The sequence below is a fragment of the Schistocerca nitens genome, chromosome 5, assembly GCF_023898315.1.
Source record: "Schistocerca nitens isolate TAMUIC-IGC-003100 chromosome 5, iqSchNite1.1, whole genome shotgun sequence".
NCBI lineage: Eukaryota > Metazoa > Arthropoda > Insecta > Orthoptera > Acrididae > Schistocerca > Schistocerca nitens.
This window is the reverse complement of record NC_064618.1, coordinates 491,817,824-491,842,745: the sequence shown is the minus strand read 5'-3', so window position 1 is coordinate 491,842,745 and position 24,922 is coordinate 491,817,824. Positions and strand designations below refer to the sequence as shown.

At 42.9% G+C, this 24,922-nt stretch overlaps 1 long non-coding RNA gene across 1 annotated transcript in view; it reads left to right on the top strand.

Annotated features, from left to right (window-relative positions):
- The window catches only part of LOC126259177 (uncharacterized), a 57,690-nt gene extending 43,455 nt beyond the window's left edge, over positions 1-14,235 (top strand). Inside the window, exon 2 of the long non-coding RNA XR_007546478.1 lies at positions 13,943-14,235. This is a non-coding gene — a long non-coding RNA (uncharacterized LOC126259177). The remainder of the gene's footprint in view (positions 1-13,942) is intronic.
- Positions 14,236-24,922: the final 10,687 nt, after the last annotated feature.

Here is a 24,922-nt window from a genome sequence, read left to right as displayed (position 1 = left end):
ATTGATCCATCTTTATATGTGCACATTAGAGAAGCAGAAACAACAGTTTACTTGTGGAAGAAACTAAAATCAATGTTTGACGACTCTGGTTTTGCGAGATGAATTTATTTATTGCGAACACTGATATCAACACGTCTATAAAAACGTGATTCAATGACTAGCTACGTGAACCAGATGGTAGACAATGGTTAGAAATTACGTGGATCAGGCTTTGTTTTTAAGGATGAAAGGAGTGTTCGTAATTGCTAGCACGTTTTCCAGAAAAATATTCTCCCACGATAATGGCAATTTAGCATTCAGGAATTCCAGTCACGACGGACGCAATAAAAAAATAAGCTTCTTGACATGGAAGGAGAGATCACAACGACTGGTAGTGCTTTTAGGGCCAAAAGTTTACAAAGTAAAACAATGTTTTCTCACCGAAATGGAGAACAGTGGGAAATCAAAACAGAAAGGATGTTGTTTGCTATAAACGCAAAAAATCAGGAAATTTTAAACGTAAGTGCTCTTACACCAACAACGAAACAAGGCAAAACAAAACTTCAAATGTTTTCAGTGCAGTGTTTATTAGTGGCTCTTTTGACACAAGTGACTGGTATGTAGATTCAGGTACTAGTGTGCATTCACAGCAAATGAAGAACTGATGAAAAACAAAGTAAATGTTAACATTCATAAAATGATGGCTGCAAATCAGACAGAAATCCTAGTGTTATGCTCTTGGGGAGTTGAATTAACGACAGTAGTCGGAAAGAACTCTTTTGATATTATTATAATGTTGTGTGCTCCAGAACTAACTAAAAATTTGCTATCTGTGAGCAGATTGATTGAACAAGGAAATTTTGTTGAATTTCATAGTGATCAGTGCAATATTTATAACAAGCATAGTGAACTAGTTGCAACTGCAGATCTGACTGATGGTGTGTACAAGCTAAACACTGACAGAAGAAGTCATTTTTGCGAATGATTACAACATCTGATTGGCTTCGTAGATTAGGTCACCCAAATGCAACGGATCTTATTAAAATGAAAAATGATGCTGTAGAAGGAATGGTATGTGAACACATTAACATTAACATTAACAATCAAAACTGTGTAGTATGCAGTGAAGGCAAACAAAGAAGACAGCCTTCTTCACTTGGAGGCACTAGAGCCTCTAAACCACTTGAAGCAGTACATGCAGACCTATGCAGACCAATGGAAATCATGTCATTAGGTGGTGCAAAGTACTTCCTCATTTTGGAAGGTGATTACACCAGAAAGGAATTTGTGTATGTTCTGAAGACAAAGAATGAAACTTCAGATAAATTTCGAGAATTTCAGAAAAAGATGCAGAATCAGCAAGAAAGGAAAATTAAAACAGTAAAAACAGATTATGGTAACGACTTCTGTTGTGTGAATTTTGACATTTTGTTGAAAGAACATGATATTATACATCAGTTATCCAACACCTATACACCAGAACAAAACGGTTTGGCAGAAAGGTTGAATAGAACTGTTGTAGAAAAGGCAAGATGGTTACCATTTGAAGGTAAACTTGATAAAAGATTTTGGGCTGAAGCTGTCAATAGTGCAGTGTATTTACGTAATAGGTCAGTGAGTTCAAAATAAGGAAATAAAACGCCCTGTGAGCTATGGATTGACAAGAAACCCAAAATTAGTCATCTCAGAATAATTGGAAGCAAGGTCGTGGAGCAAATACCCAAAGTCTAGAGAACAAAATGGGATATAACGGCAAAAGAAATGATCTTAGTGGGATATGGCAATGCTACGAAAGGCTATTGACTCTACAGAACTGAAACTGATGATGTAGCGTAAAGTCAAGATGTGACTAGAACGAAAATATTAATAATGCAGCATCTGAAATAAAAAGAATTATGAAGAAGTCACCACTTCAGTGGGGGATGACGAAGAAAATGAGAGGTCTGATATTGTATTAAAAGAGGACTTACATGATGTCTCAAAAGAAGCAGTTACGTCAGAGAAAGAAACTGCTGATGAAAAATTTCTTATGTATGAAGATGAAGAGACAAAATTATGTCACAAAAGCAGTTCAAACCAAATAGAAGATTTGATGATTATGAGTTTTATTTTTGTGCTACAACTTCAGATCAACTTGAGGAACCAACAGCCGCCCAGGAGTCCCTTAGGAGACCTGATGCAGAAGAATGGAAACGTGCTATGGATGAAGAAATACAAGCTTTCGAAGATAGCAATGCTTGGAAAGTGGCAAATCTTCCAGAAAGTGCAAGTGTTGTGTAGTGTAAATGGGTGTGGAAGAAAAAATGCAACTGTGAAGGTGAAGTGCAGCATCGTGCTAGACTAGTGACAAGAGGATTCATTCAGAAACCTGGAGCTGATTATGATGAGACATTTTCTCCTGTGGTGAGGCATTCGCCGGCCGGGGTGGCCGAGCGGTTCTAGGCACTACAGTCTGGAACTGCGCGACCACTACGGTCGCAGTTTCGAATCCTGCATCGGGCATGGATGTGTGTGATGTCCTTATGTTAGTTAGGTTTAAGTAGTTCTAAGTTATAGGGGACTGATGACCTTAGAAGTCCAATAGTGCTCAGAGCCATTCGAACCATTCAACACTTAGACTTCCAATGGCTTTATCCATTGAACTAGATTTGAAAATTACACATCTTGAAGCTAAGACTGCTTCTTTAAATGATATTTTCAAAGGGAATGTCTTCCTACAACAACCCGAAGGAATAAATCTTTGTAATAATAAAAGAAAAATTTTGATGTTTAAAAGGGCTATGTATGGGCCAAACAATCATCCAGAGTGTGGAATCAAAGAGTAAATGATGTCTTAAACTGTCTAGGTGACGAAAGATCTGATTTAGAACCTTGCTTGTTTACAAAACATAAAGATAATGGTTTAGTTACTATGATAGCTTTATATGTTGATGATTTTTAAATTTTTTCAGATGACTCAAGTGAGACTGAGTTTTTGAAAAATAAGTTAAATTTATTAGATTTCGAAATAAAGGATCTAGGAATGGCTAAACATTGTTTGGGGATGGAAATCAAATATGACAAAGCTAAAGGAGTATTAGCTTTACGTCAAGAGAACTATATTGGTCAGTTATTGAAAAGGTTTGATAGACTGTAAGACTGTAAAGACTTCTATTGTAACTAAAATTGATTTTCTAAATGAAAACGAAAATACAATTGATAATGTACCTTATGAAGCCCTTATAGGTAGCTTAATGTATTTATCAGTACTTACAAGACCTGATTTTACTTTGAGTGTAAGCTACTTAAGCCAGTTCAACAATTCTTCTACTAAAAACCATTGGCTACGTGCTGAGAGGGTTTTGAAATATCTGCAGGAAACTAAGAATTATGTTCTAATATGTAGGAAAGGAGATTTAGAATTACGTGGTTATGTAGATGCTGATTGGGCAAATTGTCCTTAAGACAAAAAACCATACACTGGTTCATTTTTAAGCTATGCGGTTCCGTAGTGTCATGGCAGAATGATAAGCAAAAGACTGTTGCTCTTTCTAGCAAAGAGTCTGAGAATATGACTCTTTCAGAAGCTTTTCCGGGGGCCATTTACTTAAGGAACTTGCTACATGAACTGATAAGCTATAATAAGTGTGTCACAATATTTAATGATAATCCGAGCGCCTTGAATTTGCTGTTGATCATTCAAATCATAAAAGGTCGAAGCACATTGATGTTCGACTTCATTACATAAGCGAAGGTGTGTCGAATAAAGCTGTAAAAACTCTGTACTTAAAAACTGCTGGTATGCCTACAGATATAATGACAACAGGATTGAGAAAAGAAAACCATTATGATTTCCTGAATTGTGTAGATCTAGGTATTTTTAAGAAAATCATTTACATGTTTCGAAGTAGGGTGATAAGCTGGTCAAATCCATTTCAATGATATCGATATGTGGTGAGCTATGAGTGTATTATATTTGACTGTTTTTAGATGTTTGTTCCTACGTGCTGTTGTATTCATTGTGAGTGTTCTAACATGTAGCAAACTGTACCAATGTGAAATTACATAATAAATCACCGAATGTGTACATGTTTATCATGTTCTGGATATCCATGGAACCTCAACAGTTCTGCACCTCAAAACCACGTGATTTCTAGAATCACGGTTTCTAAAAGTTACCCTGGTGTTTGCAGACAAATGGTGAAGGAGAATATATTATAGACAACTAAAGTCTCTGTCATGTGAATCGGTTGTGTTCATTGCACTTACAGAGAAACGGTACTAACTTACACAACTACCCAGTATCCCATGCACAGTATGATAGGCAACAACCCAACGTAAGTTATCTGCACATGGGACGCATGTGGTAAAAAATGAAAGTAACTTGCTGAAACACGTGTTAACGAGGGCGTGCTCCCGAATTACTTACGTGAAAACTCCTACCCTTTTTTAATTAAAACAAATGTTGTGAACATTCTACATCTATATTCTTCATACTTATTTCTCTACTTAGTCACTCTGGCGACGAACGCATTTCTCCTAACGACTAACCAGTATGTTGATACCCTAGCTGTACAATATTTAACTTTGTTGACGCAATCATGACCTCGTCTATGCTTGCACCACTTCCTCTCTATCTAAATGAAGTCCTCGAAGGTGTTCTCTAAGTTTTGGAAACAGATGAAAATCGGAGGGAGCCAAGTCTGGACTGTATGTTGGATGATTGATGGCAGTGAAACCAAGGCGGCGGATTGTTGCAGATGTCGATGAGCTCGTAAGTCGCTTGACACTGCCCTGCAGAAGGAGAGGACACTCCATATGTGGGCGAAAGCTTCGAATTCGAAACTGGATTACAGCAAGCTGTTTCTCACGCACCGAAGTAGTTACTGTACACCATGTTGCACGCTACAACGAGCCCACTTGTGGCAGAGGACTACAAATAGATAGAAATGAAGAATGACAGTGCAGAGTGTTAATAACGTTTGTTTTATTTAAAAAGCTGTAAGAGTTTTCACGAAAAATTCGGAGGGATTACTTGCCAGCACGGCCTCATTGAAGAATCCTTTTAAGTTCAGCCCTGAACTCTACTGAAAGCTGTCTGATAGTTTGGATTCTGATCTGAATTGTACTCAGCATTGTCTGAATGCACCGAACTAATTCTTCGACTAGATTTGATTTTATCAAAAATTTACTGAAATAATAAGCCCCGAAACTGAAAATCTATGCTATTTTAGACCAGTGCTCTCCCTGTCTTGCATGCAGTAGGCTCGTACAGCGGTGCAAGCTACCTGTGTGTGTCATGTACGCTGCTCAGTTTGTCACAAAAGGCGACATTGTGATCATGGGAAAGATACGTAAAAGTATGGGGTTAAATAAAGGAAAACGATAAACAATTTAGTATAAATCAGTATACATTTTCGCCATGAACAGTCTCAAAAGCTTATAAGTGTGCTGCAAAGGAAACTGTGCTTGGAAATAATCGCGAAGAAAAAAATTGGGTACGTTACGTCATTTGCGAGTTATTTAGCATTGAAGTTAGCCAAGCAGGTAGTTATGCAAGCAAATAGAAGCAGTCTGCCAGAGACAGCGTCTCCGAAAGTGTTCGTTTAGTTTCCGCAAACCGAACAAACTTGGCTTTTGCTCTTCCAGCTTAAATTCATCACTTCTGAAAAAGGCGAATTTAACTGGTAATGAGCATTTCAACAAGTGGTGCCCCACGGACGCACAGATGTCTGTGCATTACCGCATTTTAGCGCTTGCAAGTGCTTGAACTTGCTGGCGCAGTGATCTGATTGACTAACTTTAGTGCTGAATAACTCGGAAACGGCCTAACGTATCGAATTTTTCTTCTTGACAGTTTTTTTATTTATTTTATTTTATTTTATTTTTTTATTTGGCCTTTGAGTGTGTACTCAATTTAGCCATCGGAAACACATAGTGACAATGTACACATAATTGAATAAACAAATACAGAAATGAATATTTACAAGAATAAAAAGCTTAACTGTTACAGTTTTGTACATAATGTTTTAAAAATTGAATTGAATTGGAAAATCATTAAAAGTGTCTTGGCTTACAATTCACACCAATTCTGAAATATCTTCATCAGCAAGACACATTTATAATTTACGTACACCATTAAAACCTACAGATTGTAACCAGTACTCTTGATGAAGTTAACTATCACTTTATACTATTCAGAATAGCCTGCCATGCAACATCCTTACAAGCAGTTCAGAGTGGTTTTGACCACCCGGCCTATTGTGACTCGAATTACGTACACGCTGAGTTCAGTCAGTGAATGTTTCCAGTCAGTTCGTACTTCCGACACCACTTAGTGAAGCGGGTGTTGTCTAGCTTTGGCATTATATCAGTCCGAATAATCTATTAGGAGTGCGCACTAAAACTCATATAACATAATGGTCTTCATCGTTTCTTCCCATGAAGTGGATGTCACCAGCTTAAGATATTCCATGCAAGCCGTTGACCGACATTTCGATTGTGGATGAGATAATGGATCCAAACTTTACTTTCACATTCATTGTCAAAAATACTCAGACTGTCCTTAACCGGAAAGCTAGCGTGATCGTCGCACTGCTTTAGTACACATGATTCTACTGAAAGCGGTATGGCCTGAGCTTCTTCCGATATGAGGAATGACAAACAGCTATAGGGGGCCTACAGTTTGACGTGTAGACCGACCTCGTGGCATCAAGATATTTTCTCCCACAGATAATGCACTGATACTGTGAATACAGCGATAATCGACATAAAAGTCACAGGAATAAGGATCGAATCCCAAACCTTTGCACTTGTAGTCAGACACATATAAACTCAAAATAGACTATTATTACTGCTCAAATTAAATTATTATTATTATTAATACTTACTTACTTTATCAATTCAGTTTGAATTCCTCCTGTATAGCTACCGAACCGTCGATATGGAAATGTCTGAAAACATGACGAAACTCATTTTCATCTTCCTGCTACACCAAACTCCACAGTAGTCGGTCGGATGAATCCTAGGCAACAAAAGTACGACAAACCCATTAGAAACCTTTAACGACAGGATTAAGCATCACATTTAACGCACTGATTAACTTTCCCAAAATTTCCCACTCTTTCACAGAAATAACTCACTCAGTCCTCGTATCCAGTGAGATGGCATAATGGTAAAACACTGGAACTTTATCCGGGAGGACAGGCTCATATCTCCATCCAGTCATCCACATGTGGTTTTTCCGTAATTTTTTTTAAATTACTTAAGACGAATGCTGGGATGGTTCCATCGAAGAGGTATGGCCGATCTCCTTTCTCATCCTTCCTGAATCAGAGTTTTTACTCCGTCTCTTATGTTTTTCCTTTCTTCAGCTCTCGTGCCTTCCACTCTCCAGAAGTTCTGTGTCGTGACCGGTGGCCGTGTCCTATCTGCTGCGACGCGTGCTGCTTGGTCCCCTCACGTTACAGTGAGTGCTGTTAGCCATTCAGACACGCGTGCGATTGTCATATACGGAGGACTTCGTGACTTCAACTTAATATCTTTAGGAGTCACAAGTCTTAACGTCCATTGTCCAGCACATAGGAAAGACAGTAACAGCAATGAGTGTCATGAAAGCGACAGTAATACACTATATGCTATTGTTACTATACTGCACATGCTTCTACGAATCGTGAATTAGTAAGCTTAACAAGAATCTTAGCACCTGCGTGAGAAACAGTTCGAACACTCATCAGTAATGGTCTCGACGGAGATTAGAGAATGATAAATGACAGAAACGATGGTTCAGAGCGATGTGGACGGAACAAGTACACTACTGGCCATTAAAATTACTACACCACGAAGATGACGTGCTACAGACGCGAAATTTAACCGACAGGAAGACGATGCTGTTATATGCAAATGATTAGCTCTTCAGAGCATTCACACAAGGTTAGCGCCGGTGGCAACACCTACAACGTGCTGACATGACGAAAGTTTCCAACCGATTTCTCCTACAAAAACAGCAGTTGACCGGCGTTGCCTGGTGAAACGTTGTTGTGATGCTTCGTGTAACGAGGAGAAATGCGTACCGTCACGTTTCTGACTTTGATAAAGGTCGGATTATAGCCTATCGCGACTGCGTTTTATCGTATCGCGACATTGCTGCTCGCGTTGGTCGAGATCCAATGACTGTTAGCAGAATATGGAATTGGTGGGTTCAGGAGGGTGATACGGAACGCCGTCCTGGATCCCAACGGTCTCGTATCACTAGCAGTCGACTTGACAGGCATCTTATCCGCATGGCTGTAAAGGATCGTGCAACCCCGTCTCGATCCCTGAGTCAACAGATGGGGACGTTTGCAAGACAACAACCATCTGCACGAACAGTTCGACGACGTTTGAAGCAGCATGGACTATCAGCTCGGAGACCATGGCTGCGGTTACCCTTGATGCTGCATCACAGACAGGAGCGCCTGCGATGGTGTACTCAACGACGAACCTGGGTGCACCAATGGCAAAACGTAATTTTTTCGGATGAATCCAGGTTCTGTTTACAGCATCATGATGGTTGCATACGTGTTTGGCGACATCTCAATGAACACACATTGAAAGCGTGTATTCGTCGTCGCCATACTGGCGTATCACCCGGCGTGATGGTATGGGGTGCCACTGGTTACATGCCTCGTTATTCGCATTGAAGGCACTTTGAAGAGTGGACGTTACATTTCAGATGTGTTACGACCCGTGGCTCTACCCTTCATTCGATCCCTGCAAAACCCTACATTTCAGCAGTATAATGCACGACCGCATGTTGCAGGTCCTGTACGGGCCTTTCTGGATACAGAAAATGTTCGACTGCTGCCGTGGCCAGCACATTCTCCAGATCTCTCACCAATTGAAAACGTCTGGTCAATGGTGGCCGAGCTACTGGCTCGTCACAATACGCCAGTCACTACTCTTGATTAACTGTGGCATCGTGTTGGAGCTGCATGGGCAGCTGTACCTGTACACGCCATCCAAGCTCTGTTTGACTCAACCAGGCGTGTCAAAGCCGTTATTACGGCCAGAGGTGGTTGTTCTGGTTACTGATTTCTCAGGATCTATGCACCCAAATTGCGTGAAAATGTAATCATATGTCAGTTCTAGTATAATATATTTGTCCAATGAATACCCGTTTATCATTTGCATTTCTTCTTGGTGTAGCAATTTTAACAGCCAGTATTGTATGAAAAATTTCGCGATAGCTGAGAGATCTCGCGCTGGGCGTGCAGAAGGCGAAGAGGGAAGCTTTGTTACTGCACGATAATACTTCACGTAAGACCTCTGCTCCTTTATAAACGTATGGTTTCCTATTTTGATAGTATTGTGTGGGTTTCTATCGATAGGTATTTTCTGCTTGTATTTCAGGTTTTTTTTTTTTTTTTTGTGCCGTGATCTTATAGTTGATGCTTTCTCCCTACTTGCGACAAAGTTATATACGAGGGATGTTCATCAGTTCTAATTAGTTACGTAATTAATTTTTTGTTTGTTTGCAGCGATGACACATCTTGAGTCGTGATTCACATTGAAATCCTCGCGTCAAAGTATCGGGTGGTATCTCGTTTTCGACGACAACGGAGATGTCGCCGCTGTGTCAGGCTGATCCAGAAGACGTCTATAGTTGGGTTTGGAGCGAAGTCGACATTTTAGTCCACCCCAAAAGTGTTCCATGGGGTTCAGGTCTGGGTTCTGGACAGGCCAGTCTATTTCAGGAATGTTATTGTCCACAAACCATTGTTTCAAAAATGTTGCCTTACGACAGGGTGCAGTGTCATGTTGGTCATAGTTTGTTAGCTGTTCCTCTAGTGTACGCAGTATTTAGTGCTGTAGAATGTGCTCATATCGTTACTCATTTGGCGTTTTCTTAAGTACAATAAAGCGACCACACCCTGACCACATAAGACCCCTCATATCGTAACTTCACCTCTCTCGTAATTTATTGTTGGCACTATGTTGTCCAGGCATTCGCTAAACCCAAACCCTTCCATTAGATTGTCACAGGGTAAAGCGAGATTAATTACTGCAAATCACTCGTTTGCAGTCATCCATTGTCCAGTGAGTCGCTCTTTACACCTCCTCAAGTGTCTCGTAGCACTGAGTACAGAAAAATATGGTTTGTGAGGATCTGATCAACAATGTATCTCATTCTTTTTAACTCCCTACGCACAGGCATTATGCTAGCCGGGCTACACTTTGGAATCCACGAATGGTTCTTTCCGCTAATATCATCCGAATTTTTACGGCAACCCTTCGCAATGATCGGCGGTTCACGTCCCTCAGTACGTAAGGTCTCCCTGATCATGGATTAGTTGTGGTTGAACCTTAGCATCAGCACACCAGAAACACACCAGCAACAGTCGATTTGGACACCTTTAGAAGGACTGTTATGTCGCTAAAGGATATGTTACTCAGGTCACGTCCAATGACTAGTCCACGTTCCCAGTTAGTGAGCTCTTTGACCGATCATTTATGATGCTACTGTTTCGCTGCTGACAACACAGTACTTTAATACTGGGGCGTTTCGCGTGACATCTGGAGGTCACTTCCGCATTACATACGGATGTGTTGATACTTCTGATCAGCTAGTGTAGCTGAATATTCCCAGAGGTTGGGTTTTAAGTGTTACACGCAATTTCACGCACAAAGAAAGACCGCTGGCAAGTTTTAAGATAAAACGCGTGTTTGATCCAACTGTAAGAAAGAAATTGCGTTGGCTTAGGATTCGAAATGAGGTAGTAATTTCTGGTTGCACTTGCAAGGATTCTAGCGCGATAAGTATCGCCAAACGTTTAGAAAGAGTAACACTCACTTAAATATCATTTAAGATGATGTCACCTGTAAGAGGGGAAAATTGCGCAGGTCGCACCAGTGTTTAAGAAGGGTAGTAGGAGTAATCCATCGAACTACAGACCTGTATCATTGACGTCGGTTTGCAATAGGGTTTTGGAGCATATACTGTACTCAAACATTATGAATCACCTCGAAGGGAACGATCTATTGATACGTAGTCAGCATGGTTTCAGAAAACATCGTTCTTGTGCAACGCAGCTAGCTCTTTATTCGCACGAAGTAATGGCCGCTATCGACAGGGGGTCTCAAGTTGACTCCGTATTTCTAGATTTCCGGAAAGCTTTTGACACCGTTCCTCACAAGCGACTTCTAATCAAGCTGCGGGCCTATGGGGTATCGTCTCAATTGTGCGACTGGATTCGTGATTTCCTGTCAGGAAGGTCGCAGTTCGTAGTAATAGACGGCAAATCATCGAGTAAAACTGAAGTGATCAGGTGTTCCCCAGAGAAGCGTCCTGGGACCTCTGCTGTTCCTGATCTATATAAATGACCTGGGTGACAATCTGAGCAGTTCTCTTAGGTTGTTCGCAGATGATGCTGTAATTTACCGTCTAGTAAGGTCATCCGAAGACCAGTATCAGTTGCAAAGCGATTTAGAAAAGATTGCTGTATGGTGTGGCAGGTGGCAGTTTACGCTAAATAACGAAAAGTGTGAGGTGATCCACATGAGTTCCAAAAGAAATCCGTTGGAATTCGATTACTCGATAAATAGTACAATTCTCAATGCTGTCAATTCAACTAAGTACCTGGGTGTTAAAATTACGAACAACTTCAGTTGGAAAGACCACATAGATAATATTGTGAAGAAGTCGAGCCGCCCGCATCTCGGGGTCGTGCGGTAGCGTTCTCGCTTCCCACGCCCGGGTTCCCGGGTTCGATTCCCGGCGGGGTCAGGGATTTTCTCTGCCTCGTGATGGCTGGGTGTTGTGTGATGTCCTTAGGTTAGTTAGGTTTAAGTAGTTCTAAGTTCTAGGGGACTGATGACCATAGATGTTAAGTCCCATAGTGCTCAGAGCCATTTTTTTGAAGTCGAGCCAAAGGTTGCGTTTCATAGGCAGGACACATAGAAGATGCAACAAGTCCACTAAAGAGACAGCTTACATTACACTCGTTCGTTCTCTGTTAGAATATTGCTGAGCGGTGTGGGATCCTTACCAGGTGGGATTGACGGAGGACATCGAAAGGGAGCAAAAAAGGGCAGCTTGTTTTGTATTATCATGTAATAGGGGAGAGAGTGTGGCAGATATGATACACGAATTGGGATGGAAGTCATTACAGCAAAGACGTTTTTCGTCGCGGCGAGATCTATTTACGAAATTTCAGTCACCAACTTTCTCTTCCGAATGCGAAAATATTTTGTTGAACCCAACCTACATAGGTAGGAATGATCATCAAAGTAAAATAAGAGAAATCAGAGCTCGAACAGATTAGGTGTTCGTTTTTCCCGCGCGCTGTTCGGGAGTGGAATGGTGGAGAGATAGTATGATTGTGGTTCGATGAACCCTCTGCCAAGCACTTAAATGTGAATTGCAGAGTAATCACGTAGATGTAGATGTAGATGTAGAGGCTGACATCGGACAACCGTTTTCGTCGATCGGAGTCGTCGAGATAGGCTACCGGGGCGACACGGTGAATGGCCGGAAGGCGGCCTTCCGGGGCGCCGCAACCGGCGCTCGGCCTGCAGCTGTCACGCAACGCAGCCGCAGCCCCGCCGCCCACGCCGCTCGCTGGCTGGCATTTCCCACGCCAGCCAATGGCGGCCGACCGCGCGGGGAGCTGGTGCGGCTGCGCCTCGGCTTGCTCACTCTGCTCATTCCTCTGTTTCGGTGACGAGAAATCCCAGAGGAGAGCCGACCGATCACAGTTACGACTGAAGTATGGCAGTTCTAATCCCAGTCCAATACTTAAGGTGAATGCCAGTCTGGTTCCTTACGAAGGGAACTTTCGAATTCGTTCTCCATCCTCAACGTAACCGAGTGTGTCCTCCGTCTCTAATAAAGCCATTGGCGGCTAATGGTAAGTACACTGGCGCGCAAAAGTTAAAGACAGAAGTAACTTTCACTTGAGGTGTCACTGACGAGCATTTTACCTCGATGAAACATGGAGCATATAGGGTAAGGAATGCAACAGTGTAGTTCAGAAGGTAATTGAAAGAGATAGGCAGTAAAACGACCAGACATGACTGTTCGATTTATAGTCAATAAAAACACTGAAATCTCCGCGATTTGTGATGGTCCCCTGTTCATTAGAAAAGGTGAGACATCGTCCTCAATAGGGTTTGATATCAGCACCGGCGGGAATGCATGCTCTTCAACGTGTTCCGTTCTGGTCAGCAGGTTGGCAATGACTTCTTGTGGTGGGGCGTTCCATTGCCCTACAAGCGCTGTTGACAGCTGCTGGACGGACGTGCTGTAACATGTCTCTCCAACTCATCAGACATGTGCTCGATGCGATTTCAGCCACGGATTTGGCGGGCCAGTCCATTCGCCATGTATCCTCCTGTCCAAAGTGCTCTTCCACCTGCGTTTTTCGAATGGCTGGTTCAAGTGTCTCTGAGCCCAATAGGACTTAACATCTGAGGTCATCAGTCCCCTAGAACTTAGAACTACTTAAACCTAAGCAACCCATTGACATCACACACATCCATGCCCGAGGCAGGATTCGAACCTGCGACCGTAGCAGTCGCGCGGTTCCAGACTGAAGCGCCAAGAACCGCTCGGTCACACTGGCCGGCGCGTTTTTCGATTTGGTCCTGCATTGTCATCCACAAAAATGAAGTTAAGGATGGATGTAACCCACAAAAGATGCGTTTGGGGAAGCAGCAGAATGTCACAATAACGTTCGTAGTTGAGAGTATCCTGTTCGAAGATTTAAAGGTCAGTGTGCCAACACGACATTATGCCTCTCGACAGCATAGCACCTGAACCACAGAAACAATCGCTTTCTTCAATCCTCGTATTGCTATATGTGGGAACGCCGTCGATCGTTTTCATGGTCCTGGTGATATGGTGTCTTGAAGTATTATGCTAGACGGGCGTATTGACCTCCAAATCAATGTCATTCTGACACCTCGTTTCTCACGTGTGCTTTCGGCTCTGATTTCTTTTTTATAGATGACAACGCGCGACGGCATCGAACAACTGTCCTGACGGTGCCCCCGCCTTAATCCCATCCAGAGCGTCAGGAGTGCCTTGAGGAGAAGTATCAAAGCACGTTCACATGCACCAACGACCATCCACCAGTTGTCTACATCGGTACTGGACGAAGGGTACGCCTTGTGAAATGATGCGTAAATTCATTGAGTTTCTGAAGAACAATTTAATAACTGATAGTAACTCTGTAGCGATGGTTCGAAACTGCTTTGTTACATTTGTCGGAAATATAACATTCAGAAACGATTTTTGAACCAATGGTTTTTCATTTCCCACTTACTCCTTACCAACATTGTGGCCAGAATGGGAACACGTCCGTGGGGATCGCACACCCTATTGAGAACTACGTCCCGCCTTTTCTAACGTCCAGAGAACCATATTAAATCGCAGTGTTGTTAGTCTTATGACTGTCTTTGAATAAAATTATCATTTCTGGTTATTGTTATACAGTTGCGGTTCTTTCTATGTACGGTCCAAGTTTCATTGAGCCTAGTTACTTGGGATAGACATATCATGTGGAACCTATTTCATCTTTAACTTTTGCATCTCTCTCTCTCTCTCTCCGTCCGAACAGGCCATTGAGGCCCAACGGTACTGACCGGTCGCCGTGTCATCCTCAGCCTACAGGCGTCACTGGATGCGGATATGGAGAGGCATGTGGTCAGCACACCGCTCTCCCGGCCGTATGTTTCCGAGACCGGACCCACTACTTCTAATCAAGTAGCTCCTCAGTTTACCTCACAAGGGCTGAGTGCACCCCGCTCGCCAACAGCGCTCCGTAGACTGGATGGTCCTCCGTCCAAGTGCTAGCCCAGCCCGACAGCGCTTAACTCCGGTGATCTGACGGGAACCGGTGTTACCACAGCGGCAAGGCCGTTGGCTAACTTTTGCGTACCAGTGTACTAATCTTCTTCCCCTTCTCACTGCCGTTTGGTGATATATGGTTAAATCTATAACGTTTTCTTCTCAACTTATATAATGTAGTGGAATACTGCAATCAGTGTACGCAGATGGAAACTCTTGTATCTTTTACGTAGCAAATAAAGACCACGCTGTTTAGCGCCCGAAAACCTCAAACCACAGCCGGCCGAAGTGGCCGTGCGGTTAAAGGCGCTGCAGTCTGGAACCGCGAGACCGCTACGGTCGCAGGTTCGAATCCTGCCTCGGGCATGGATGTTTGTGATGTTCTTAGGTTAGTTAGGTTTAACTAGTTCTAAGTTCTAGGGGGCTAATGACCTCAGCAGTTGAGTCCCATAGTGCTCAGAGCCATTTGAACCATTTGAACCTCAAACCACACACACACACAGCAAATAAAGACATAAAGGGCCTAGCACCCGTAAGATCAGGCAGGAAACCTGTCACTAATGGAAAAGTTGGAACAGTAAGTGCAGAAAGTGCATATTAAGTTTCCACAATATTCTGAACCACGCAAGGATTTAAAAATATTACATGAATAAGTAGATCGAAAACCAGCCATTGACAGTTTTCTTGGGGCGGTCAAGAATAGTGGATGAGACGCGAGAGCACATCCTTTGCTGGAATGAAGCAGGCAGTAGTTTGACAGACACGTATGCACGACACTGTGTGTGGGTAAGTTTCGCGGCAACCTGTGCAACGAGTAGAGGTTCTACGACGCGACACAACTAAGGAGGCTCCATTTGACGTTCCCGTCGCAGGTAACTCTTCCGCTGTCGTTATGGACACTCCAGCTACAATTACGGGTTAAGTCAGCCCGTAACGTCTATGTTGCACGGGTCTAGTCTCAATTGTAAAGATTGTTTCCACTCTTTGCCCATATAGAGGTAGGGACAGACGCTAACTTGTGAAATAATGCTTAAATTCATTCAGTTGCTGAAGAACAATTTAGTAACTGCTAGTAGCCGGCCGAAGTGGCCGTGCGGTTAAAGGCGCTGCAGTCTGGAACCGCAAGACCGCTACGGTCGCAGGTTCGAATCCTGCCTCGGGCATGGATGTTTGTGATGTCCTTAGGTTAGTTAGGTTTAACTAGTTCTAAGTTCTAGGGGACTAATGACCTCAGCAGTTGAGTCCCATAGTGCTCAGAGCCATTTTTGAGTAACTGCTAGTAAGTCTGTAGCGATGGTTCTGAACTATTGTTTATATTTGCAGGGAATATAATATACAGAAAGGAGTTTTGAACCAATGATCTTTTATCTTCCAAAGGTTTTAAGTTACTGACTACGAGGATTATAACCTTCATTTCCATACTTTAAGTTGGGATCAATATTCGATCAGATAGTGAGGTGCCTGATGTCATCTCGGTGAAAGCAGCGCTGTGGGTACTACAAATAAGTGAACCTTACTATCTAGAACTTTACCCATAGTAATTGCAAACAATTGAGTTTTACCTTATTAGTTACGTCGCTGTTGCGGCTTTTAGCTGGATACGTATAAAGATAAATTCTCTCACTAATAATACATCGGTAAAATTAATAAGCAATTTTATTAGTATTTCCATCTTGGGTGTGCAGTCCCGGTTTCTTCCATGAAGTCGAAAGTGGTTCAGGCTGAACTGAAGTAGTGATATTACCATAGAAATTTTTATACCGCGACGGTTCGGCTATGACTGAATGTGCAGGACAGAGGAGGAGGGAAGACTGCAGAAAATGGAAACTGTAGAAGGTTTTGGCCCCACCTGTTGCCAGGGGCGGAGATTTTTTGTGCCTAAGTTTACGACCCGCAGTGTAACGGGAAGTCAGAGTCGCCATCCACCTTCTTCGAGTGCGTTTTTCTGTCGTCGATGACTTTTACCGTGAACACGCCGATGTTAGAATAAAGGATCTCAGTAAATGCAGTAAACCGAACGAAGTCCGACGGCCATAAAATAGTTTTGACCTGTAAAAAAAGAGAAGTAGTTCTATAGCAACTAATGCTTAGTGCACTATACGTCGTAAAACAGAGTATCACAAAGATTAGCAAGCGTCACAAATGTGAAATTTCCTTGGGTTCGTAGTCAGTCATCGTGGTATGCTAACCACCTTCGATAGCTAATGATCAGTTGTTAGACATTCTTTTCAGCTGTTACAGCTTAGTTGAAATCCGAACGACTGAATACAGTCTTAAATTCCACAATAAATAGTATTTAGGCAGTGAAAAACTCCTTTAATAGCACGTGGTGCCTTGTAGTGCATTGTACATCACAGTTCTGGCATGTGTCGTATCCCGTTTCCGGTTTTCGCAACTAACAAGTAGCTATAAAAGAAATAAAAGGCTATTGCAACCGCTGGGGTCGAACTCGGCTATAAAAAGCAGCACGACACCGATACTTCACAGTTTGCTTCGAGATCAGACGGAGAGTTCCAACAGTAGCATAGTTAACAGAGCCTGAAGAAGATGACTGGTAGCCTGAATATGGTGCAGGAAGCATGGAAGGTCCTCAACAGGCTAAGAACTGATGTATCCCGATGCAAGCTCAATTTGAAGAAATGGGGTCTCTCTCCAGGAGCTGAACTATGCGAATGTGGCGAACAGCAAGATCATCAACACCTGCTCAACTGTAGAAACCTCTCAGCCCCATACCCGATGGACGATCTGGTAATCGCCAATGATACAGCAGTTCACACGGCGGAATTTTTGATGTCATATGAAATTTAATCATGTATTTATGCTCTTTGTAAATTGATGTCATATGGAATTTAAACATGTACTTATATTGTTTGTAAATTGCTGTTTATCGGCTGTATATGTATGTTACGTTCTGGACACGAGTAAATATATAAGAACCCCACTGGACACCCGAAAGCACACCATTGGCCACTCCCAACGAGAAAACCAGGAAGCTCAATAAAGATTTACTTGACCAGCACGTATAAGTTGCTTAACTGGCGATATTAAGTTTGAATTGAGCACCGATGTCAACACTAAAATCATACCACACAGGATTCCGTACTGAGTCCTTTTATTGTTTGTAAATTGCTGTTTATCGGCTGTATGTGTATGTTACGTTCTGGACACGAGTAAATAAATAAGAACCCCACTGATGACGGTTTATGCCAGAAACACGTGGACAGATAAAGTTTTAACAACAGATGTACTTTAGCACTGTTTAAGGCTTTCCCGACGTAATAGCTGCTTGAAACGTTTTCGGGCGTTGTGTCGTACAGTACTAAGTTGCACAATGTACTGCTAATCATCCTCATCTGCGACTGTCGCTTGCTGTTGAGGCTCACCACTTCATGTGCAGGTTCGCTAGAAAAGCTTAAGTGGCAACGGCCGTGCCCCGTGTTGACATAATGTTCAGCAGCCTTATGAATTACGGGGAGGCAGATATCCTTCAACCCACACATTTACTGGCGCTCCGTCATTAAAGAAGTAATGGAAAGGCGTATAGCTGATGAATTAATTAACAAGGATACGGATTTCAACTCATCAAAGCATGAGAACCAAAATCGGCCTCAGAGAAACGAATGCAGGGAGTTAATGGGGAATCGAAGCCAGGACGGTTAAGACGGGCACTACCGCCGCGGGCGTACTCTGGGGTCAGCGGCTAGTTTCTCCGGCAGGGGGGGGGGGGGGGGTGTCTGCATGTGGACTTTCTCTATTATGACGTTATGGACCTCTCCCTTGGCGCCTGAGCTTTTCTAGCGAACCAGTGCATAAATTGGCGAGCAACAACAGCGAACACTATTCGCACAAGTCGTTGAAATATCATGCAATTTGCACAATATGATCCTACGCAACACACGTGAACCTTTCAAGAAGGGCACTGTTGGTACTAGGGGCCAAGAAATAGGCGAATATGGCGTGTAGACCTAGGTGGTATAAAATGTGCCATTCTTAATATAAATCTGGATGGTTAGATGGTGGCTAGAATCGCGATAATTAGGAATACGAAGTCCACCCTCTCACTTCCACGCAACCGTGACCGGATGTCAGACGAAATGCACTCTTTTTGTGGGGCGCAGGTGATGTACATTGCTTCCACAGCATCAGACTGGACGAGATTTTCTGGCAACAAACCAAAAGTGGTCGCCAAAAGAAGCGAATCTGAAGCGTGTGATGAGGTTTCGGTTGTTCCCATGAAACGGCACGAGCCCGTAGCTCCTGAGCTAGCGCGGCGCTCTCCCGTGTGCAGCCACATCCAGGGCCCGTGACTCGGCCGTCAGCCCACTTTTATACAGACAGGGCGGTGCCCGCCGGCTCGCCAGCCACAGCTCGCCTGGCCGCGGACACGGCTGGGCAGCGCCCCGCGACGCAACGTTTATGGCCTCTCACGCTCGTTCTCGTCTGTCTCCTCCGGAGCCAACTGCGCCGAGTTAACGTCTCTGACATGATTACGAGTGCTCTGCAGTACAGGGCCATTCAGAAAGATGGACTCCATCAAGTTTTATTTCTTGATAAACAAATTGGTTAAATACGGAGGCAGCACTAAACAACACAATAAAGCTCAAATCACTCCTATAAGCTGACGACCTTACGCTGGTTTCTTCAAGAGAAGATGATTTACAAAAAGGAAATAAAATATGTACAAAATATAATCTTGAAATATCTTCTAATAAATATATGTCCGTTCCATTTTGTGGAAAGTATTCAGCGAGAACTCATATAGCAGTTAATGAAAAAACAATAGATCAGCGTAACTATTTTGTCTAGGATTAAAATGTCGTATGAACACGAAGATGATATGCAGATTAAACTGAATAGATTTGCAAGTGATTATGGAACAATTAAAGGACCTTTGAAGCATAAAATAGGAAAAGAAATCCGAGTGAAATATTACAAAATAGTTGCATATCCGACATTATCACATGGAAATGTATCGTGGTCATTGAATAAAACACAAGAAAAACATAATACAAGCAACAGAAATGAGATTTCTGAAAGTGATGAAGAAGGTAAAAGAAGACATACAATACGAAGTGAAGATATTCGAATGGAGTTGAGAATCTGGACTGAGAAAGAAAAACTAGATGAAAACAAAAAGAAAAGAAATCGATACAGACAGACTACCACATCAGATAAATAGCTTTAAACCAGAGGGGAAGAGAGATCTTGGCAGGCCGAGAAATAGATGGTATCCGTAACATGCCACAATTGGGCTTCAACGGAAAAGGCAAAAGAAGAAGAGGTACCGCGCAAAGAAGGAAATGCAAGTAACTCTCTGAACTGTAGACGGATTGACTCGAATTGTAGTAGGGTTTTGGAACATGTTGTGAAGGAATATATCTATTGACACACAACCGGCACGGATTAAGAAAATATCGTTTTTGCGAAACACAGCTATAGCTTCATTCACACGAAGTACTGAGTACTATCAACACGGAATCTCAAGTTGAGCCCGTACTTGTAGATTTCCAGCAGACTTTGGTCACTGTACCTCGCAAGAGGTCTCTAATGAAATCGAATACCTACGGATTATCGTCTCAGTTTTGCGACTGGATTCGTGGTTCCTTAACAGAAACGGACAGTTCGTAATAATTGACGCGAAATCAGCTAGTGGAACAAAAGAGATATTTGGGTTTCCCAGAGGACGTGTTACTGGTCATCTGCTGTTCTTAACTTATATGAACGATTTAGGAAACAATCTGAGCATCTTTGTTAGATTGTTTGCAGATTGTCCTGTACGTCTAGTAAAATCATGAGAAGAGCGGAACCAATTGCTGAATGATTTGGATAATACACCTATATGGTACGAAAGCGGACAATTGACTCTATGCAATGAAAAGTGTGAGGTACGACACATCTATTCTCTTACTTTTTCGTTGTACGATGAATTACACAAATTTCAACGTTCTCAATTCACCTAAACACCAATGGATCACAGTTACGAACTACTTAAACAGGAACCATCACATGCAAGATGTTGTGGGGGAGAGTGGAGAAGGCGAACGAAAACAAATCCACTAAAGAGACTGCTTACACTACGCTTATCCGTCCTCATCTGATTATTACTGCACGGTGTGCGGTCTTTACCTGATGGGATTGACAATGGACATCTAAAAAGTTGTGAACAAAACCGGCCCATTTTGTATCACGTGAAATAACGGAGAGTGTCACATTTATGGTAAGCAAACTGGAGTGACAATCAGTAAAACAAAGGCGTCTTTTTGCATTGAGTTTTTTTCACGAAATTTTAATCAACAACTTTCTTCTCGAAGTGTGAAAATGTTTTTGTGACTCATATAAATAGGTGAAAATGGCCATCGTGGTAAGCCTCTGAGCACTATGGGACTTGACATCTGAGGTCATAAGTCCCCTACACTTAGAACTACTTAAACATAACTAACCTAAGGACATCACACACATCCATGCCCGAGGCAGGATTCGAACCAGCGACCGTAGCTGGTGGCCGATATGTTCCTCGTGTGTGGGTTCACTTAATGGAATGAGAGAGCTCCACAAGAACGCTATTCTCCGTTGTTCGTGCAGCGACAGCAACCACTTCACAATAGTGTGGGTTGTTGCGTTACTTCGTTTTTATATTGTAGTTATAGCAGTTGTATACACTGACGGAGGATGACATGGCGGCCGGTCGGTAGCGCTGGGTCTTCAAAACCTGTTCGGGCGTTTTTTTAATACGCTGACGGTAAAAATCGCAACACTAAAAATAATCAATGTCGAGTAATGAAATTTTGGAGATACATTTGTCTGGATAACAATTTTAAGTGATTAGGATTGCAAGATCAGAGCTTAAAGTAAGCGATAGGTAAGCCATTACAAATGTGAAATGCTGGTACACTAATAACCGGTGTAACCACCGGAACATTGAATCTAAGCATGCAAACTTGCATGTATTGTGTTGTGCAGGTGCCGGATGTCAGTTTGTGGGACGGAGTTCCATGGCTGCTGCACTCGGTCGGCCGATGCTGATTGTGGATGACGCTGGAGTTGTCGTCCGAAGATGGCCAGTAGGTCCTCAACTGGCCTCCTTCTATCCAACACGTGGCCATCACTGGCACCGAGGCAGCATAGGCTTTCATTAGAAGACAGAACAGACCTCCACCGTACTCTCCAATGAGCTCTCGCCTCACACCACTGAAGTCACAATTGGCAGTGGTCCGGGATCTACCTCTACACCTTTATTTGTACGCTGAAAACCACCGAGAGGTGCATTGCAGAGGGAACGTCAAATTGTACCACTTATTAGAGTTGCTTCCTGTACGGACTGTGGCAGAATGATTGTTTGAATGCCTCTGTGCGTGCAATAATTATTGTGCTGTTTATCTTCAGGATCCCTATGTGAGCGACATATTCATAATCATTTAAAACCTGTTTGTTAATAGATCTTCCCTGGATAGTTTACGTCTATCTTCAATAGTCTTTCATTTCAGTTCCTTCAGCATCTCTGTGACACTCTCCCACGGATCAAACAAACCTGTGACCATTCATGCTGCCCTTCTCTAGGTTTAATATCCCCGGGTAGTCCTATCTCGTACGGGTCTCACACACTTGAGTTATTTGTAAGCAATCTCCTTCTTAGATTGTTTGCACTTCCCAGTGTTGTATCAATAAAGCGAAGTCTATCAACCTGCTTTACCTGTGTAATGCACGATACAGGGTGTCTGACTCGGAGCCAGTTCGTTGTGAAGCCATGATACCAACTGCTGCTCAGATTGCTGCTGCAGATGCGGTACGATGGCCAGAGGCATATGCCGATTACGATGGTTTTCCCCCTCGGTAGTTCCACATGGCCCTCCGGAGCCGGGTCTTCTTGGGTCCGTTCATTCTCGTGACCGCCGCTGCCAGCAATCATGTACAGTGACTATGTTCTTGCCAGTTCTTTCTGCAGTATGGAAGAAAGAACATCCAGCTTTTCGAAGCCTTAATACACGACCTCGTTCAAACTCAGTGTGGTGTTGATAATGGCGTCTTTGTCACCTTAAAGGCATTCTTCATTAACGTGAACTCATCAAGTCCACTCTCAAAGGTACATCTACATTTATACTCCGCAAGCCAGCCAGCGGTGTGTGGCGGAGGGCACCTTACGTGCCACTGTCATTATCTCCCTTTATGTTACAGTCGCGTATGGTTCGCGGGAAGAACGACTGCCGGAAAGCCTTTTTTCGCGCTCGAATCTCTCTAATTATACATTCGTGATCTCCTCGGGAGGTATACGTAGGGGGAAGCAATATATTCGATACCTCATCCAGAAACGCACCCTCTCGAAACCTGGACAGCAAGCTACACCGCGATGCAGAGCGCCTCTCTTGAAGAGTCTGCCACTTGAGTTTGCTAAACATCTCCGTAACGCTATCTCGCATGCCAAATAACCCTGTGACGAAACGCGCCGCTCTTCTTTGGATCATCTCTATCTCCTCTGTCAACCCGACGTGGTACGGATCCCTCACTGATGAGCAATACTCAAGTATAGGTCGAACGAGTGTTTTGTAAGCCACCTCCTTTGTTGATGGACTACAGTTTCTAAGGACTCTCCCAATGAATCTCAACCTGGTACCCGCCTTACCAACAGTTAATTTTATACGATCATTCCACTTCAAATCGTTCCGTACGCATATTCCCAGATGTTTTACAGAAGTAACTGCTACCAGTGTTTGTTCCGCTATCATATAATCATACAATAAAGGATCCTTCTTTCTATGTATTCGCAATATATTACATCTGTCTATGTTAAGGGTCAGCTGCCACTCCCTGCACAAAGTGCCTATCCGCTGCAGATCTTCCTGTATTTCGCTGCAATTTTCTAATGCTGCAACTTCTCTGTATACTGCAGCATCATCCGCGAAATGCCGCATGGATCTTCCGACACTATCTACTAGGTCATGTATATATATTGTGAAAAGCAGTGGTTCCATAACACTCCCCTGTGGCACGCCAAAGGTTACTTTAACGTCTGTTGACGTCTCTCCATTGAGAACAACATGCTGTGTTCTGTTTGCTAAAACCTCTTCAATCCAGCCACACAGCTGGTCTGATACTCCGTAGACTCTTACTTTGTTTATCAGGCGACATTGCGGAACTGTACCGAACGCCTTCCATAAGTCAAGGAAAATGGCATCTACCTGGGAGCCTGTATCTAATATTTTCTGGGTCTCATGAACAAATAAAGCGAGTTGGGTCTGACACGATAGCTGTTTCTGGAATCCATGCTGATTCCTACAGAGTAGATTCTGGGTTTCCAGAAATGACCTGAAACGCGAAGCTAACGCTTAAGACCATAACAGTGTGTATTTAAAGCAAACCCGATTTTTATCTTCTTAATGGTGCTGATAACTCTACTCTTATACGACTGGCGCGAAATTTGAATAGACGTCATATTTCATATGTAGAAACACGCCTATACACGCCTACCACCTTCCACTTATGCACAATTCCTTCACGGTGTTGCGATTCTTTTCCGTCAGTGCATATTACGGACTTCTTCAATGATGTGAAGGTATGTTCATAGAAACGAAAAGAATTGGGGAAACAAACCAAATAAATCATAATTACATTATCACTGAGCCATCGAAGACGAAGGACCCTTATAAAAATATATTGATAAATTATAACTGAACAATCTGCGAAATTTTGTCTGTGGAGTACAGGTTTATTCCGTATTTGTTCTAATTCCTCATCGAACTTTTCTTCTTGAATATTCATATCTTGAACTAAGTAGACTCTTCGTTTTCAAAACTATAAAAATTGAGCAACGACCAGCTAACATTAAACAAATTTCGTTCTGAAAACTGTCGTACGCCACGGATAAGGAGCTTATTCAAACGCATCGAAATATTTACATGAAAGCTGTTTACTGATCTTCAGACGTGTTGAAACCTAAGCCAGTATCCATATCGGCCGTGATCTCTGCTTTTTTTAATACGCCAACACTGCAAGCTCGTACTGACGTTCACCACTAGCGATTACCTCGGCCGCTGCAGTGTGGGTGACTAATAGCAGTCTGCACGTTGTCGTCCCAGTGATTCATGCGCTGTGCTGCACGTGTTACAAATGATCCGACGTCAGACTGCGTGTGCTGCGCGCGCC